The following is a 16,058-nucleotide window of genomic DNA, read 5'->3' as shown; positions in this document are numbered from 1 at the left end:
CTATTCACTTATGATACGTTTGTTGTACGTTGCACCTTTTAGAAAAGGATTTTCAATTGTGTCCATGTCTCTCACTACTGGACGAAATAACAACTGCCCATACCAGTAACAGTCGTTCTAAGACTGTAATTGTTTGTTAAAGTTGTAACAGTTGTAAAAGTTTACTGTTTCAGTTATTTTATGACTGTCCCAACTTTTAAAGTGTTTGTCTCCAACATAAATCGACTGCAACAACGCTAGAAATAGCTGTCACAAACATTAAAGGACTGATACAACTAATTTCAAGTTGTAGCAGTTGGTTTACAACTGTCCCAACTCGAAAAACGTTGTAACAGTCATAAATACACTGTTAAAACGCCGAAAATGTTGTCACGATTATAATACGACTGTTGCAACCTTTTGAAAGTTGTTGCAGTTATTTAATAACTGTTCCAACACGCAAAACGTTGAAACAGTCGTAAATAAACTGTTTAAACGTCGAAAAAGTTGTTACAGTTAAAATATGATTGCTACAACCATTATACAGCAACAGTTTAATAATCCATAAGTGTCGCAACTTTTAAATATTGGTAGTCATTTTATAGACTTAAAAGTTACGGATACCAAATTTCTATCTGACAGTCCGGGATAGGTTAAATTATTTTAAATACAATTACATCGTGTGCAATTTTTTAAAAAGGTTGTTATAAAAAAAAAAGACACAACTGCCATACCCATTTAATACATTAGTATAAATAGAAACTGATTGTAAAAACAAAAACATATTGAAATATCTGCCGCTGAAAATTTTGGGATTCCCCGCTTATCTGGTAAATGTTGTAAATTAATAACTCAATTGACACTCCCTTGTCTCGCATCTCTTCGAAAAAAAATCAGACCACCGTAAGAGATACCTGCAATTTCACATGGGACTGGTTTATGCGCATTTAATGCTTAAACACAGTTACATGCACCTGTTAGATAAATTGAACAAGGTGTCTCAATTTATTTGTAAAAAAATGTATCTTATAATATCATATAAGACACTTTTCGAAATTATCATAATGACAACGTTTTAATTTTTATAACCTTGTTGTGAAATCATTCATGCATGTAAGGTTTTACCTCCAATACCCGTAGATTTACGAATCCCATAACTTCATAATAACGGTCAATATACTATAAACCCAGCGGGAATATACACACTTGTCAAACTTATCCCCGTAGAAAACTGCCGAGGGCTTAGTTCATACGACATGAACACTTTTAGAATTAATTTGTTTGTTTTTAAGTTCTTGTGACTATTTGAAAAGTATACAAGTTACCGTACTCGGTTCTAACAATTTTGATTTATAAATACAAATAAAATCTCAGTTATGCTGAACTTTCAACGCATCTTTTGTAGCTATGGAAAACACTGAAATATTCGTTAATGTCTTGTATCTAAATTCAATTTATATTATTTACCGGGTTTTTTAATAGTCTAGTCAGATTTACTCAACTTTGTACTGTTATTGTACCGAGTGGTGTCTTATATTTGAGGTTCAAATGTCTTTATTAATAACTCTCCACATGGACGCAAAAATATTAACCATCGAGTTCATATTTCGCCGGGTTTTATCACATATATAAACCTACATGTATAAGTGAGGTAAATGTACCATGTGAACAGACATGACAGAGATATATTTTTTTCTGAGACAAGTTCGTCGATGGACGATGAATAAATTAGATGACAGGGAATTACGTCACCGTAATAACTATTTTACATTGTAGTGATACAAATCAGTATATACTCTGGTTTGTTGTTATATACATATTTGTATATTTGTTTATACAGTTACATGCATGCTCAATGTATATGATTTTCATCCATTTGAATATATCATTCTATATACATGATCTACATATGATATGTTCATGTCGATATATTATGCTATCATACTATTCTAATATAAATGAAGGACTCCTGAACCAACGCCTCTAAAGTTTCGTGAAGGTAGAGAATCCTTAAATGGATAAGGATGTATGCAGGGTTGTCAAAAGAAATTCTAGTATAAAGTGCAGTGCAAGTGCATGGTAGACACTCTTCTGTAATAACTGATTTTTCTAATAGATTGGATTCGAGTAGGCATTCGTAAAGTCCTTCAAAACATTCTTGAGATATTCTTCTGCATGTGTTAACATATTTTAACACTGATCTATTAAATATTGATTATTATGTTGGTAGTCATATATACATCTATGGTATTTTGGTTCCATATGATTTTTTTTTTTTTGGATACACTGTCATACTGTATCATGTGTATATCAGTTTTTTTTTTAATATTTTTTTCTTTTAAGCTAGAATTGTACATGAAAGTTGCACCACCCTGACACAGGTTTATTTTTCAATGTATGTAGTGTGTTTTGTTGCTTGCTGTTTATCATATTTGTTTGTATGTAGCTTTTGTATATAAATCAAACTATCATCACTGTAGGGCTTCTGGTCTGTTTTTTTTTTTTTACATTGACGGTGTTGCGTGCAAGGCAGAACCCTTCATATAGGGTGCTCATTATGAAGTATTAGTTTTGATCATTGTTGAAGGGTGTGGAGTACACAAAATGGAGTAACCTATTATATAGCTAACAAGCACATCACTTGGTCTACATGGTCTATGGTTAATGGTTGTCTCATCAAAATTCATACCACATCTCCTTATTCAAATTAATGAAAACCATGGAAATGTGCTCATTGTTAGATAAAGCCGGCCAATCAAACATGTACACCTAACATTCATGTCATATGCCAAAACAAATAGTGATCCTATACATGTACAATGTACATGATGTAGCTTATCACTTTTTTATAGTTCGTTCTTATGTTATACTGTTATACCACTGTCCCAGGTTAGGGGAAGGGTTGGGATCCCGCTAACATGTTTAACCCCGCCACATTATGTATGTATGTGCCTGTCCCAAGTCAGGAACCTGTATATTCAGTGGTTGTCGTTTATGTGTTACATATTTGTTTTTCGTTCATTTTTTTTCCCCATAAATAAGGCCGTTAGTTTTCTCGTTTGAATTGTTTTACATTGTCTTATCGGGGCCTTTTATAGCTGACTATGCGGTATGGGCTTTGCTCATTGTTGAAGGCCGTACGGTGACCTATAGTTGTTAATGTCTGTGTCATTTTGGTCTTTTGTGGATAGTTGTCTGATTGGCAATCATACCACATCTTTTTTTTATATCACATCTGAGAAACATTGAAAAATAGACAAAACCAAAAAAATTCAACATTGACCAATGAACCCATGACATTTAGCTCAATGTCTGATGAACCCTGCCAGTCAGACATACATGACATAGACTCAATTGTTCCATTCTGTCTATAAATGTACATTAAATATACAAGAAGTTGATCTACTGGAGTACTGTATAATATTAAGGCCAAAATAAATTTATTGCATGTTTCTGGTTTCTCGACCATACATGTACATGTACCTCCATTTCTAGCCTACCCGAAACAATGTATTCATCATACATGTACATGTCATATTCATCATTTGATGTCTTTCGACATCAGATAACTTGTGTGAATGATAATTACAAATAATACTCATCAGTAAAACATATCAGAAACCAAACTTTGAAACGACTAAGACTGCACAGTGTATTATCTGTCAAATATGGGAAATGTTATCACAGTACACATGTACATTAACAGAAAAAAGTTTAGAACTTTAAAAACAAAATTTTTTAATAGAATAAAATGTTCTTAATTTTTGGGAGAGTAAAATAGGAGACACACAATTATTTATTTTGGCCTAAACTGAAATTATCCTTAATCACTTATCCATGAAATGTCAGGGTCAGGTCAACTCAACCTGATAGACCAGTAGACCTTGCAAGATACTCATATTTCTCGTATGAATTGTTTTACATTGTCATTTTGGGGCCTTTTATAGCTGACTATGCAGTATGGGCTTTGTTCATTGTTGAAGGCTGTACACAGTACAGTGACCTACATGTATAGTTGTTAATTTGTGTGTCATTTTGGTCTCTTGTGGAGAGTCGTCTCACCATGCTTATTGGCAATCATACCAGTGTAACCACATCTTCTTTTTTTATATCATACATGTGTATACAAAAAATTTATCCAATTACAAAATGTACATGTACTTGTATAAGAGAGCATCTCACTGTTATAAAAACAGTATTTTTTTACAAGCAGTCACTAAACAATGAAATGAGGTCAGGTGCAATGGACATATAATGACAGGCTGAAACTTCATAACATATTAGCTATCTGAATACCGACAAGATAAGAAGCATCCAGCTCTTTTAGCTTTTAAAATGTAAAGCTTTATAAAAAAGTTTACGTCATCAGCCCAAGATTGTAATACCTATATGTCCTGCATACAATCAACTTTAAATGACTTTTGTGGAAGGCAAGACAATAAAATGATACTTTGAAGTACATGTATTGTTTAATATTTTTGACTAGTATAAAATGCCAGTTTCAGAATGAACATTAATTTAGATGATAGATTATATTTATATACTGTATGTACATTCAGATCGCGACTCTTATATAAGTACAGCAAGCAGTCATTTGACATCAACCAACGTCCATGCAAGGGCTGTAAATGCAGTCAAGGTCATTAAAAACTTCCGTCATCATGACACTTACCAATAGTGACCGACCACGACAGACCCTCATGGGTAATCAAGGTTGTGTAACACCCCCTGGTGGTACATATAGCTGACAATAGGAATGCAAGCATTAACTTCTATAAATTTCACACAAACCAGATATTCTCAATATCCAAATTCATATAAATTTATTATCCAAGGTATTCATGAATTCAGATATGATGCACTATTGATATTCACTGAAACTGATTTTTTTATTAATCCAATTTGCTATTTTTGAATAACTATCCAAGGTATTTCATAGAATTCAAATATGATGCACTATGATATTAATATTCCCAGAAAACTTTGAATTCTCTTAATTCCAAATTATAATTTCAATTTCAAATAAATTAATTATCGAAGGTATTCACTGTCATCAAATAATGTAGTCTTTCTTTCAAATTGTAAGTTTGCTATTTGTACAATGCACAATTTTCTTCTTGTCCAATTTGATATGAAATCCCAACACCATCATGGCATATTGCTGTAAGCCCTATTTGTTATTTCCAACAACAATAAGTTCATTAGTCCACTGTTTCACAATTTACAGCTACAGGTATGCGAGATACTTAGTGTCACCTATACATTCTATACATGCTATATGTATTTCCTTTTTTTGCCGGCTTCATAATCTGGCTGGGAATCATGCTCAAACCAATGTGAATTCTACAAACGAAAAAACATAAATTAAGAATAAAGTATTGAAACTTATCTAATATTGTATAATTACATGTATCATGATTATTATTACTTAATAATTCTTTAAATTTATATAGAAGATAATACTCATGTATAAATACTAGAGATCATAATTTTCTTGACAACAAAGTTCTATGATGTACACAAATGAATTTATGAGACTTATACAATTGAATTTATATGTCCTGTATGAGAAGAAGAATAAAACCCTTTTTTGGGGGTTCTATTTCTCTTTCTACATTAATGTTTTCTTAAGTGTGTCACTTCATTGAAGGGTTACTGTTTAATTGAGGCTAGCACTATACAAGATTGTTTTAATCAATTATTTAAAGCCAGACAAAGTTATTTCACTGTAAAACATAACAGGTGATTTCTTTGGATCATTTTAATAGGAAATAAATACTACAAAGATGACCAAAAAAAAATGCACTGTTGACTGTCATTTTGTGTCATGAATGAATAAACCTTTTTTTTATGTAAATCATGAAATGTAGAATCTTTGTTCAAAGGTTAACCCTTTCTTTAATTTAAACATTTTTAGCAACCTAAAAATGCTAGTATTTCCTTCTTATGATTAGCAGTAAACTTTGAGTTTAATTTGACATCTTAAATGTTACCCAGTCTACTTTTTACTAATTACAGCTTGTATCAAATAATGCTTTGTAGTTTATTTAACCAGACAACATATTTTCTTTATTTTATATTAGTTATTTACCCATTTTTATGTTGATAAATCAATACTTGGCTGCATGACTATTCTGTTACACCGTTCTGTAATTTATATAGTTCGTTTGATTATATTCTCAATCTATTTATGTGTTCCAGTCTAGGAGGATTATTCATCTTTAACCTTATAAGAACATTAAAACATCGTATCATCGCTACCTTTCCCCTGCTCACACGGATCTCAAACCAAACATTGCAAGGTCATACCAGTTCTGGAGAACTTTTCAAAGGACAAACGTCATCTAGGACACAATTCGTGGCTAACCACAGAGTGAGTTAACTTTACAACATTGTTTTTGAAGCCTTCAAATTACTCTATACATATTTGAACATTCTCTCCGTGAAGCACTGGAAATTTATAACTGCTCTTGAAAGTACAACATTTTCTCGGATTCAACGGACTGTGCTATCTATTACCTTTGACATTTCGTTTTAATAACATTAATTGAACACATTGTAAAATTGTATTTTATTTGTTTTTCAGCTTTTTACCATATGTCAGATTGGTTCATAATTAAAGTATCAGCACCTGATAGTCTTTTCTCCTTGAGCCCAATCGTCGGTTATACTTAATGGTCAGGCCATTACAGTAAAAAGTCTACAACTTGCCTGTTGTGTCTCACAGATAACGCCACTCCACAGCTACACAGCAACCTACCTGTTGAGCCCTGCATGTACGCGTCATCCCTTGACGTACAGTAAATTGACGACAACCTGTCTTTACATATCCAGACAAGGAACGACAACGTAGCAACGTACATACGTACATACCTTTACACTGACAGTGGACTACATATCTTGTGTGAACTCGACAGCAACCCAACAACGTTGAGTCAACATGGATCCCAGTCATGTGGAACAACAAGAAGAGATTCAGCCCCAAGAAGGAGATGTCCCTGAACTATTAGAAAATCCGTCTAGTACATCACAGTCAGATGAAACTCCCGAGGCTAGGCGAGTACGTGACCTCACGGAAAAAGGACAAGGAGCTTTCACTGAAAAACGTGACAAGTTCTGTCAGGAACTAGAGGCTCTCTGGGCAGACATTGAATCCCAGTTATTGGAAGTAACAACGCCTCCTAACGATCTCCAGCAACTCCTAACAGTCCAGGACAAACTTGTTAAAGCCTGTAATAATTATCGTAGGCTTACAGATGAATACCTAGACTTTCTGAAAAGGACCCGAACATTGGAGAGTCAAAAAGAAATTGATGCATGTAAACTCTCTTTGGATTTACGTCTGTCCAAAGTGGAGCTAGTTATGGAAAAACTACACGAGCATCGCCTCGCTCTAACAAAGGCCAAATCCACTAAAACAAAGACCTCAAGGGGTAAGAAAACCTCGCACAGCGGTAGCTCTAACGTGTCAGACATGTCAAGCCTGGCACGGAGAAAGCGAGCCAAGGCAGAGGCTGCAAAGTCTAAGATAGCATTTGTCGAAAAACATGCCCTTATCCTACAACAGGAAGCAATGTTAGAAGAACAAGCCCTGTTCAGACAAAGTGAAATGGAACAGGAAGCAGCACGCAAAAAGGCTGAAATGGAACAGGAAGCAGCACACAAAAAGGCTGAAATGGAACAGGAAGCCAGTCGTAAACAGGCAGAAATGGAGCAAGAAGTCGCTCAACGTAAACATGAGGCCGCACAGAGAACAGTTCAGCTAGAACAGGAGGCTGCTCACAGAAAAGTGCAATTAGAACAAGAGGCCGCTCACAGAAAAACGCAATTAGAACAACAATTAGAACAAGAGGCTATGCGCAGGAAGGCTCAAATGCAACAAGAAGCCGCACGAGTAAGCCGGGAAAAGGCCGAGCTTAAAGCCAAATTTAACCTTCTTGAAGCACAGAAAGAAGCTGCAACCGCAGAGGCCGAGGCTCGTATCCTGGAATACGATGATAGCCAAGCGTATAGCGATCTCCCTGACGAAAAGGAAGACCCGCTCCAGCGTGTGCAAGATTTCGTCAATAAACTTCCTGTATCAACTGTTGTTAAGGAAGTAACAGGACCTCAAAAGAAAAAACAAATTCCTGTTAAGATCGAGCTGAGTCACGAAGCACCAGCGTTCGTGCCATCCGTGGCATCGAACTTGCTGTCACAGACATCTGCCGTCTTGCCTTCCGATAATAAGTCACCGGAAGTTACCTTTATCCCAGATCTGGGATTAGTAACTGGCATACAAAGACTAGGCCTTTCAGATGAGAGCCCTACTGAACACCAAAAACAGGGTGTTAAAGAAGCGATCCCTGTCTTACGCACAAAACAAGACTTTATAGAAGAGATCCCTGTTTCACACCAAAAACAAGGCGTACTAGAAGAGATCCCTGTTGCACACCAGCAACAAATCAACCTCACATCGGAGATAACTAGATTCCTCTTACGTAAGGACCTGCTTTTCTCCCGGTTAACAAGCTTTAACGATCGGGCAGAATCCTTCCATACTTGGAAAGCAAGCTTCAAGAATGTGACTGATGAGTTACAAGTCTCTGACTCAGAACAGATCGATTTACTGATCAAGTGGCTCGGTCCAGAGTCTGCTAAACACGCCATTAGTATAAGAGCGTCGAACGCCAATAATCCTACCATAGGTATACAGAGATTATGGAAGAGGCTTGACGAGCGGTATGGTGCTCCAGAAATGTTGGAAGCCTCTCTCATGAGTAAACTCGTCAATTTTCCTACCTTGACGAACAAAGATAACGCACGTCTGTATGACCTGTCTGATATTCTATCAGAAATCGAATATCACAAGGAAAATCCCAAGCTGGGATGTTTACTTGCTTATTTCGATTCTTCGTCCGGTATAAATCCTATTGTGGAAAAACTACCATACGGACTCCAAGAAAAGTGGATAACAAGGGCTTCAAGATACAAGTCCAAATATGAAGTTGCCTTTCCGCCATTCACAGAATTCTCTGCCTTTATCAGGGAAATGAGCAAAATTAAGAACGATCCTGGGTTTATCTTTGGATCAAAAGTAACACCAAATACAAAAGACTCTACGCCAAGGTTCACACCTCAGACGTACTCTAAAGTCAACGTCCATAAGACGGCTGTTGAACAGCAAACTGAAGACAGCAGTCAACAACAAAATCTGTGTATCCTACACAAGACAAAGCATACCTTGAATGAATGCCGAGCATTCCGAGCCAAACCAATCGAGGAACGCAAGGAACTGTTAAGACAAAACAATGTGTGCTACAAGTGTTGTGAGTCAACCACACACAGAAGTCGGGACTGCAACGCAAGTATCAGTTGTAACGAGTGTGGAAGTGAACGACATACCACAGCACTTCACATCATTAGACCACAACAATCTGAAAGTTCCCAGTTTAGCTCACCCAGACAAGCCTACGGCGGGGAGCTAACACAAGTCTACGGCGGGGAGGAGACAGAGTCAGCTGAAACAAAGTTAACCTCTGTAAGTTCGATCTGCACAGAGATCTACAAAGATCATAAGAGCGAGAAATCTTATGCCAAGATATTACCTGTGGACGTGTACCACAAGGACAAGACAGACAAAATTATCAGGATGTACGCCATTATTGACGACCAAAGCAACCGGTCTCTTGCCTCGCCTGAATTCTTCAGTCTGTTCAACGTTCGGGAGAAACCTGAAAACTACTCTCTTACGACATGCTCCGGCAGAGTAGCTACTTCCGGGAAAAGAGGAAAAGATTTCGTCATAAAATCTGTACATAGTGACGTACAATTTGATCTGCCTACATTAATTGAATGTAATAATATTCCCAATAATCGAGACGAAATTCCTACTCCTGAAGTTGCAATGCATCATCCTCATCTGACAGAACTCAGAGGAAGTATTACACCACTAGAGGAACGTTGTCAAATTCTACTCCTAATTGGAAGGGACCTTATAGAGGCACACCACGTCCTTGAACAACGCCTAGGACCATCCCGAACTCCATTTGCCCAAAAGTTAAGACTTGGTTGGGTCATAATTGGAAATACATACATTGACAAGCAAACTGTTCCTATTGAAGTCAACACAAAGATAACTTACGTTTCAATCACGGAATCAAAACAACGTCTTGCCTCAAGACCGGAAATAGCTGTTAAGGACAATAATCCAATTGTTGTTCAGTCTAACAACAAAAACTTTCATTCGAATGCCAAGGTCGCTAAATCGCATTCAATACAATCCCTTGAATGTACAGGACCTAGTACCAAGCCTGGTAAACGCACAAATTCATCTAAAGGGACATCACTCGCGTCACTAAAAGCAAAATCTGTAACTTCTATAGAAAAATCTATAGAAAAAGAAAGTTTCAATCCGAAATCAACAGAACCTAAAGTTCATGGAGAGGAAATCAATAGCATTCACAAACCTATTCCGAAAGAAGGACCTATTGCCAAATCTGACTTGAATATAAGTGAAAAGGAACCAGTAGTCTTATCTGGACATCATCACAAAGTAACACCTATTCTTGGACATTACTACAACAAAATCAAACATAGAGGACCCCACTTCACAGATAAAACTGCAAGATCAGCAGGATTGAACATTAAGACGAAACGCTTAATTTCGCCTGATACTAAAGAAGATGGAGCTTTTCGCCAAACCGGAAGAGGATCAAATATTAACTCTCATCATACCCATCGGAGGACCACCTTTAACCGTCGTCGCCGTCTCACAACGTTGGAGAAAACAGTTCCTACTATCTCAACAACAGCTATGGAACATTCTACAAATCACAGCGATCTCATTGGAGAGATCCTTCTTCATAGGACAAGAAACTGTGCCGAACCCAGTTTTCCGTGGAATTAATCTATTCTGGAAACTTTATAGTGAAATGTCGTAAGTTGAGACGTGATATTTCTCACACGACCAATAGTGGACATTTCACCTGTATATATTCAATTTATATTGGGATTAATTCATTTGTGTAAATCTTATATACATATTCAAAAAATTTATGGAAAAGTGATATCAGATAGACATCAGACGGGGAGTATTCTGTTACACCGTTCTGTAATTTATATAGTTCGTTTGATTATATTCTCAATCTATTTATGTGTTCCAGTCTAGGAGGATTATTCATCTTTAACCTTATAAGAACATTAAAACATCGTATCATCGCTACCTTTCCCCTGCTCACACGGATCTCAAACCAAACATTGCAAGGTCATACCAGTTCTGGAGAACTTTTCAAAGGACAAACGTCATCTAGGACACAATTCGTGGCTAACCACAGAGTGAGTTAACTTTACAACATTGTTTTTGAAGCCTTCAAATTACTCTATACATATTTGAACATTCTCTCCGTGAAGCACTGGAAATTTATAACTGCTCTTGAAAGTACAACATTTTCTCGGATTCAACGGACTGTGCTATCTATTACCTTTGACATTTCGTTTTAATAACATTAATTGAACACATTGTAAAATTGTATTTTATTTGTTTTTCAGCTTTTTACCATATGTCAGATTGGTTCATAATTAAAGTATCAGCACCTGATAGTCTTTTCTCCTTGAGCCCAATCGTCGGTTATACTTAATGGTCAGGCCATTACAATGACTTAGACATGTTAGATAAACTTTTAAAACTTTTAATATAATATTCAAAATAAAAGATTATATCCTGTTGTTTCATATTTTTCATAATTTTAAATTACTTTCAATTATACATTTATCCACAATTTGAAAAGGACATTTAAAATTTATTAATATCATTATATAAAATCATCTTCAATACCTATGACATTTTAATTTTCATCCCTCAAGGCAATAAACTCATGAAACTGTTGTGTCTTAATCTGTTTATTACATATAACATGTATATAAGAAGTCCTGATAATTAACTTTTCAGTGTTAACATCCTGATTATTACCTTTTCTAATATCACATTTACATGGTCATGAATTCAGGCTCAGTAAATTAAATATATTTTTAAAATTATTTATTTTGAAGTTAAATTAAACATGTAAAACATGTTTAGTATGTTTTAAACCAAATTGATCTGAGCATGGAAGTAATATTTAAATATTACTTCCATGTGAGACATACCATGTAGTTAATTAAGTTAATTTTTGTAATTCAATATCTATAAAATTCATAAAATGCTTAAGTTTAGGCCATGTTTACATAACATAATATGCTAACAGATAGATTTTTTGTATCCTCCCACATACATGACGTACTGAATGTTTCAACATATGAAATTAAATATAAATAAAATATTTTAGTAATTTGGAAAAGGCAAAATACATGTATCTGAAATCAGATGTGATTATACATGATGAAAGGAGATGTGGAATATACATGTATATATCAATGATACAGCAACCAAACAATGAAGTAGTCAAAGCACAATTTAACACATGTAGAAAAATATGACTGTTGAATGGAAAGTCCTTTAACAGTGGAATAAATTAAAAGACACTTGAAATATGTTTAAAAGGAGATGATTGGTGTGTATATATATATATGCAAAAGAGACAGCAGCCCCAAGACCAAAACAAGTTAAAAGGCATAATTGAATTTTGACTAACCATGCTAACCGGGCAAATGTTATATAAAAAGTTAAACTGACAAGAGTTCACATGAAAATAAAAAGTTAAGGCCACACTGATTTGATTAATAGTTCTTTTGATTGATAATATAAGACATGCTTTAGAATTATAAAATATATCCATGTTTTGTTAATCATGACTCAGAAATTATTTAAAAAATATACTCAAACATGCTAGTTTCACATTTTACACATAAATATTTACTTTGTCATAATATTCAACTTGAATTTTCTCAATTTAAAAAAAATCCAGTTAGAAATATTTCAAGCAAATTTAGGATGATTCATGCAGTTTTCAATACATTAATATACAAGTCAGGACAGGAGCCTGTAATTCAGTGGTTGTCCTTTAATGTGTTACATATTTGTTTTTCCTTCATTTTTTTATATAAATAAGGCTGTTAGTTTTCTCGTTTGAATTGTTTTTCATTGTCTTATCGGGGCCTTTTATAGCTGACTATGCGGTATGGACTTTGCTCATTGTTGAAGGCCATATGGTGACCTATAGTTGTTAATGGCTGCGTCATCTTGGTCTCTTGTGGACAGTTGTCTCATTGGCAATCATGCCACATCTTCTTTTTTATATACAATATAAATATAGGTTTTGTAGTATAAGGCCATCCGGCAAAATTAAAACCATTGTGAATGCCCCACATCATCATGTAGGGTTTAACACAGTAAGACGATGAACACGGGTGGATCCAGCCATTTAAAAAAGGGGGTCCCAACCCAGGATAAAGGGGGGGGTCAAACTAAATGTACAGGCACGGATCCAGAGGGGGGGTTCCGGGGGTTGAAACCCCCCCTTTTTTTTGGACGATCAATGCATTTGAATGGGGACATATAGTTGAAACCCCCCTTTTGTCCTGGGTTAGGAACCCCCCCTTTTTAAAATGGCTGGATCCGCCCCTGATGTACCCTTTCAAATGCAATTGATCTTCTAGTCCAAATAATTATGACGTCTTGTGTCGAAGTAAGGCGTCAAAGAAAAAAATTATAATAGCCTTTCAAGACGTCATAATTATTTGGACTATTGATCTTCCAAAAAAAGGGGGGTTACAATCCCGGGAACAATTTTTACAAGCCCAAATTCTTACTTTTGAACATGCTACTATATATATACATAGAAAGATGTGTAATATGCACGAGTGAGGTGATATAGAGAAACCGATAAAGAACGTCGATTCATACCTGAAGCATGAGGGTAGGCACGAAATGTGCACATTTTCGCTTCAAAATCGTGGATCCATGATTATTCTGATAGACATGCTTTAAAATATTGTTCATTTATACTCACCGATTGAAATTTCCAGGTCATCCGTTATATTGTATGTAGTTTCCCTTCTACATCTACCATGGCATGTCTACGATTTTTTGTAAAGTTTGCAGACCCGCTATTTCTGCCGACAAGGGTACAATAACGTCAAATCGTTTACGGGTGAAGAATATGATTTCCGTTTTTAATAAAACTTGACAGATTTGATTTATTATCGTCGGGAAATGTCCCTAATGGATAGCAATTAAAATTAATCAGGTTTATTATTCTGTATGATATATGTAACTTAGTCATATTCTTTTAAATTTACTTCAGGTACCCCGACGTAGCAATTTGAAATTAAGACAATTAAATCAATCTTCTGCAATAATATATTTTAATTCTATTTTTAAACGAAGGCTTTTGGTATAAAACAAGTTATAAAAGACTCTTGAATAGACTGAATAAAAAATAAAGATAAACCGTCAAACGCACAAGTCCGCCACAAATGAACAGACATAATTATAATGCCATAAACGGAATACGACAAAAGACATAGAACGATCGCAAAAAAATTTAAAAAAAAACCAACAACAACATAAGATGAGGGATCATATAAATTATGGGTAATTTCACAACTGTATCACCAATACGTGACACTTAAATAAAATACATTTATCCATTTATCCTGTATCAAACTTTGAGAAGGTGCACCTTAGACGTGTACACATTGTTTTAACATTCGCAACCGTCACACTAAAATATTTGTATTACATATTTACCGACTGTAACAACCCATGAAATGTTTGTTTTAAACATTTTACGACTGTGGCAACCTTTTAAAAGTTGTAATGAACATTTAATGACTGTAACAACCTTTAAAAAGTTGTAACAAACATTTTACGACTGTTACAACTCTAAAAACATTGTAACAAACATTTTTTGACTGCTTAAACGTCTGAAAAGTTGACACAAACAAATTTCAACTGTCCCAACTATAAAAAGGTTGGGACAAACATTATACAACTGCCACAACTTTTAGAAAGACTGTTATAAATAGTATTTGGCTTTGACAACGCCGTAAACCACTGCAATAGTCCTAAAATTACTGTTGATAGCATTTAATGTTTTTCACAACCCATAAAAGTGTTGGGACAGACATAATTTAACTGTAACAACGAAATAAGGTTGATTTTACAGTCTTCTTCAGTCTTCCACAGACTAAAATAGTCGTACAATGACTGTTACTGGTATGGACAGTTGTTTTTTCGTCCAGTAGTGTCTGGTGGTAACAATGTCTTCTCAGAGATAAAATGACTCTATTAGCGTGCATGTACCCGTTCCAGCGCTCGGATAATACCCTGCTACTTATTCGTTCCTTTTTCGCTTTTAATGCGCGGGGTAAGCATACGTTGCACCTTGAAATAAATAGTTTTTTAATTGTGTTCATGTCTCTGGTGGTAACAATGTGTTCTAAGGGACGAAATGACCTTATAAGAGCGCATGTACCTGTTCCAGCGCTCGGTTAATACCCTGTTACCTATTCGTTACCTATTCATTTATAATACGTTTGTTGTACGTTGCACCTTTTAGAAAAGGATTTTCAATTGTGTCCATGTCTCTGGGGGTAACAATGTGTTCTAAGAGATGAAATGACCCTATTAACGCGCATGTACCCGTCCCAGCGCTCGGTTAATACTCTGTTACCTATTCGTTACCTATTCACTTATAATACGTTTGTTGTACGTTGCACCATTTAGAAAAGGATTTTCAATTGTGTCCATGTCTTTGGTGGTAACAATGTGTTCTTAGAGATGAAATGACCCTATTAGCGCGCATGTACTCGTTCCAGCTCTTGGTTAATACCCTGTTACCTATTCGGTACCTATTCGGTACCTATTCGCTACCTATTCACTTATAATACATTTGTTGTATGTTGCACCTTTTAGAAAAGGATTTTCAATTGTGTCCATGTCTCTGGTGGTAACAATGTCTTCTCAGAGATAAAATAACTCTATTAGCGTGCATTGACCCGTTCCAGCGCTCGGATATCACCCTGTTACTTATTCGTTCCTTATCCGCTTTTAATGCTCGGTGTGAGTATACGTTGCACCTTGAAATAAATCGTTTTTTTAATTGTGTTCATGTCTCTGGTGGTAACAATGTGTTCTTAGAGACGAAATGACCCTAAGA

At 35.4% G+C, this 16,058-nt stretch overlaps 2 long non-coding RNA genes across 2 annotated transcripts; one reads left to right on the top strand and one right to left on the bottom strand.

Annotated features, from left to right (window-relative positions):
- Positions 1-4,429: 4,429 nt before the first annotated feature.
- Positions 4,430-14,230, bottom strand: LOC143080000 (uncharacterized). The gene is made up of 2 exons (XR_012979588.1): positions 13,908-14,230; positions 4,430-5,322 (listed from the first exon to the last, which is right to left on the bottom strand). It is a non-coding gene; the product is annotated as an uncharacterized LOC143080000 (long non-coding RNA).
- On the top strand, positions 6,116-11,557 carry LOC143079999 (uncharacterized). The gene is made up of 2 exons (XR_012979587.1): positions 6,116-6,352; positions 6,566-11,557. It is a non-coding gene; the product is annotated as an uncharacterized LOC143079999 (long non-coding RNA).
- Positions 14,231-16,058: the final 1,828 nt, after the last annotated feature.

Source organism: Mytilus galloprovincialis, chromosome 6, assembly GCF_965363235.1.
Source record: "Mytilus galloprovincialis chromosome 6, xbMytGall1.hap1.1, whole genome shotgun sequence".
Lineage (NCBI taxonomy): Eukaryota > Metazoa > Mollusca > Bivalvia > Mytilida > Mytilidae > Mytilus > Mytilus galloprovincialis.
The sequence above is the reverse complement of the archived record's forward strand: the minus strand, read 5'-3'. Positions and strand labels throughout refer to the sequence as shown.